This window comes from Gymnoscopelus braueri, assembly GCF_963280865.1.
Source record: "Gymnoscopelus braueri genome assembly, contig: SCAFFOLD_48, whole genome shotgun sequence".
Classification (NCBI taxonomy): Eukaryota; Metazoa; Chordata; class Actinopteri; order Myctophiformes; family Myctophidae; genus Gymnoscopelus; species Gymnoscopelus braueri.
The window spans coordinates 498,322-502,758 of NW_027660929.1; positions in this window are offsets into that span (position 1 = coordinate 498,322).

The window sequence follows — 4,437 nt, forward strand, 5'->3', positions numbered from 1 at the left end:
AAGAGGTTATTGTTTCTTTGTAGATATTATAAAACACACATTAACAACTTTAGCCCTGTTTTATTCATAGACTATTTGAAAATAGCAGATCTACAAGCTCACAGCGCGTAGCATCGTGACACGTTGTGAGCTTGTAGATCTGCTATTTTCAAACATTTTAGCACTTTTACCTTTGGTACTTTAAGTATATTTTGAAGCCAATACTCTTGTAGCCTACTTTTACTTAAGTAACATTTTGAACACAGGCTGGAGGGACAGTCCCTCCAGGCTATATGACGTAGTCTCCAGTTAATCAGATGCGCAGGCTTAGCTCAGTGGTTACTTCACAAATATTGAAACCATCTCCTGTCACCATGTGGGCGATCGAACCATGGGCTCTGCCCTGCGTTTTAGTTTGTTGATTATTACTTTTGATGCCATAATTTGAGGACCCTATACCAAAATCAACTTGGGGGTCCCGACCCACAGGTTGAGACCCATTGCATTACACAATAAGTAGGCTACGTTTCACTTTAAACTTATTACTAATGAGAACACACGGTATGTTGGGGGCGGGGGGGGGGGGAGTAGGGGTCCTTTGACATAAGAATCACTAACCTGGATCATTTTAAACAAGCGTAGTGCTTTATGAGTCTTCCAGTTTAGTAGACCTTGTATTTTGAATCTGTAGTCTACTTCCATTGTATATTGTTTGAGCTTTGTTTTTCCGATAAGGAGGTCAGCATTTTTATTTATTTTTCTCTCGTGGGTATAGGTAAGAGGTTATTGTTTCTTTGTAGATATTATAAAACACACATTAACAACTTTAGCCCTGTTTTATTCATAGACTATTTGAAAATAGCAGATCTACAAGCTCACAGCGCGTCGCATCGTGACACGTTGTGAGCTTGTAGATCTGCTATTTTCAAACATTTTAGCACTTTTACTTTTGGTACTTTAAGTATATTTTGAAGCCAATACTCTTGTAGCCTACTTTTACTTAAGTAACATTTTGAACACAGGCTGGAGGGACAGTCCCTCCAGGCTATATGACGTAGTCTCCAGTTAATCAGATGCGCAGGCTTAGCTCAGTGGTTACTTCACAAATATTGAAACCATCTCCTGTCACCATGCGGGGGATCGAACCACGGGCGCTGCCCTGCGTTTTAGTTTGTTGATTATTACTTTTGATGCCATAATTTGAGGACCCTATACCAAAATCAACTTGGGGGTCCCGACCCACAGGTTGAGACCCATTGCATTACACAATAAGTAGGCTACGTTTCACTTTAAACTTATTACTAATGAGAACACACGGTATGTTGGGGGCGGGGGGGGGGGGGGAGTAGGGGTCCTTTGACATAAGAATCACTAACCTGGATCATTTTAAACAAGCGTAGTGCTTTATGAGTCCTCCAGTTTAGTAGACCTTGTATTGTGAATCTGTAGTCTACTTCCATTGTATATTGTTTGAGCTTTGTTTTTCCGATAAGGAGGTCAGCATTTTTTTTTTCTCTCGTGGGTATAGGTAAGAGGTTATTGTTTCTTTGTAGATATTATAAAACACACATTAACAACTTTAGCCCTGTTTTATTCATAGACTATTTGAAAATAGCAGATCTACAAGCTCACAGCGCGTAGCATCGTGACACGTTGTGAGCTTGTAGATCTGCTATTTTCAAACATTTTAGCACTTTTACCTTTGGTACTTTAAGTATATTTTGAAGCCAATACTCTTGTAGCCTACTTTTACTTAAGTAACATTTTGAACACAGGCTGGAGGGACAGTCCCTCCAGGCTATATGACGTAGTCTCCAGTTAATCAGATGCGCAGGCTTAGCTCAGTGGTTACTTCACAAATATTGAAACCATCTCCTGTCACCATGTGGGCGATCGAACCACGGGCTCTGCCCTGCGTTTTAGTTTGTTGATTATTACTTTTGATGCCATAATTTGAGGACCCTATACCAAAATCAACTTGGGGGTCCCGACCCACAGGTTGAGACCCATTGCATTACACAATAAGTAGGCTACGTTTCACTTTAAACTTATTACTAATGAGAACACACGGTATGTTGGGGGCAGGGGGGGGGGGAGTAGGGGTCCTTTGACATAAGAATCACTAACCTGGATCATTTTAAACAAGCGTAGTGCTTTATGAGTCTTCCAGTTTAGTAGACCTTGTATTGTGAATCTGTAGTCTACTTCCATTGTATATTGTTTGAACTTTGTTTTTCCGATAAGGAGGTCAGCATTTTTATTTATTTTTCTCTCGTGGGTATAGGTAAGAGGTTATTGTTTCTTTGTAGATATTATAAAACACACATTAACAACTTTAGCCCTGTTTTATTCATAGACTATTTGAAAATAGCAGATCTACAAGCTCACAGCGCGTCGCATCGTGACACGTTGTGAGCTTGTAGATATGCTATTTTCAAACATTTTAGCACTTTTACTTTTGGTACTTTAAGTATATTTTGAAGCCAATACTCTTGTAGCCTACTTTTACTTAAGTAACATTTTGAACACAGACTGGAGGGACAGTCCCTCCAGGCTATATGACGTAGTCTCCAGTTAATCAGATGCGCAGGCTTAGCTCAGTGGTTACTTCACAAATATTGAAACCATCTCCTGTCACCATGCGGGGGATCGAACCACGGGCGCTGCCCTGCGTTTTAGTTTGTTGATTATTACTTTTGATGCCATAATTTGAGGACCCTATACCAAAATCAACTTGGGGGTCCCGACCCACAGGTTGAGACCCATTGCATTACACAATAAGTAGGCTACGTTTCACTTTAAACTTATTACTAATGAGAACACACGGTATGTTGGGGGGGGGGGGGGAGTAGGGGTCCTTTGACATGAGAATCACTAACCTGGATCATTTTAAACAAGCGTAGTGCTTTATGAGTCTTCCAGTTTAGTAGACCTTGTATTGTGAATCTGTAGCCTACTTCCATTGTATATTGTTTGAGCTTTGTTTTTCCGATAAGGAGGTCAGCATTTTTTTTTTAATTTTCTCTCGTGGGTATAGGTAAGAGGTTATTGGTTCTTTGTAGATATTATAAAACACACATTAACAACTTTAGCCCTGTTTTATTCATAGACTATTTGAAAATAGCAGATCTACAAGCTCACAGCGCGTCGCATCGTGACACGTTGTGAGCTTGTAGATCTGCTATTTTCAAACATTTTAGCACTTTTACTTTTGGTACTTTAAGTATATTTTGAAGCCAATACTCTTGTAGCCTACTTTTACTTAAGTAACATTTTGAGCACAGGCTGGAGGGACAGTCCCTCCAGGCTATATGACGTAGTCTCCAGTTAATCAGATGCGCAGGCTTAGCTCAGTGGTTACTTCACAAATATTGAAACCATCTCCTGTCACCATGCGGGGGATCAAACCACGGGCGCTGCCCTACGTTTTAGTTTGTTGATTATTACTTTTGATGCCATAATTTGAGGACCCTATACCAAAATCAACTTGGGGGTCCCGACCCACAGGTTGAGACCCATTGCATTACACAATAAGTAGGCTACGTTTCACTTTAAACTTATTACTAATGAGAACACACGGTATGTTGGGGGGGGAGTAGGGGTCCTTTGACATGAGAATCACTAACCTGGATCATTTTAAACAAGCGTAGTGCTTTATGAGTCTTCCAGTTTAGTAGACCTTGTATTGTGAATCTGTAGTCTACTTCCATTGTATATTGTTTGAGCTTTGTTTTTCCGATAAGGAGGTCAGCATTTTTTTTTTTCTCTCGTGGGTATAGGTAAGAGGTTATTGTTTCTTTGTAGATATTATAAAACACACATTAACAACTTTAGCCCTGTTTTATTCATAGACTATTTGAAAATAGCAGATCTACAAGCTCACAGCGCGTAGCATCGTGACACGTTGTGAGCTTGTAGATCTGCTATTTTCAAACATTTTAGCACTTTTACCTTTGGTACTTTAAGTATATTTTGAAGCCAATACTCTTGTAGCCTACTTTTACTTAAGTAACATTTTGAACACAGGCTGGAGGGACAGTCCCTCCAGGCTATATGACGTAGTCTCCAGTTAATCAGATGCGCAGGCTTAGCTCAGTGGTTACTTCACAAATATTGAAACCATCTCCTGTCACCATGTGGGCGATCGAACCATGGGCTCTGCCCTGCGTTTTAGTTTGTTGATTATTACTTTTGATGCCATAATTTGAGGACCCTATACCAAAATCAACTTGGGGGTCCCGACCCACAGGTTGAGACCCATTGCATTACACAATAAGTAGGCTACGTTTCACTTTAAACTTATTACTAATGAGAACACACGGTATATTGGGGGCGGGGGGGGGGGGGGGAGTAGGGGTCCTTTGACATAAGAATCACTAACCTGGATCATTTTAAACAAGCGTAGTGCTTTATGAGTCTTCCAGTTTAGTAGACCTTGTATTGTGAATCTGTAGTCTA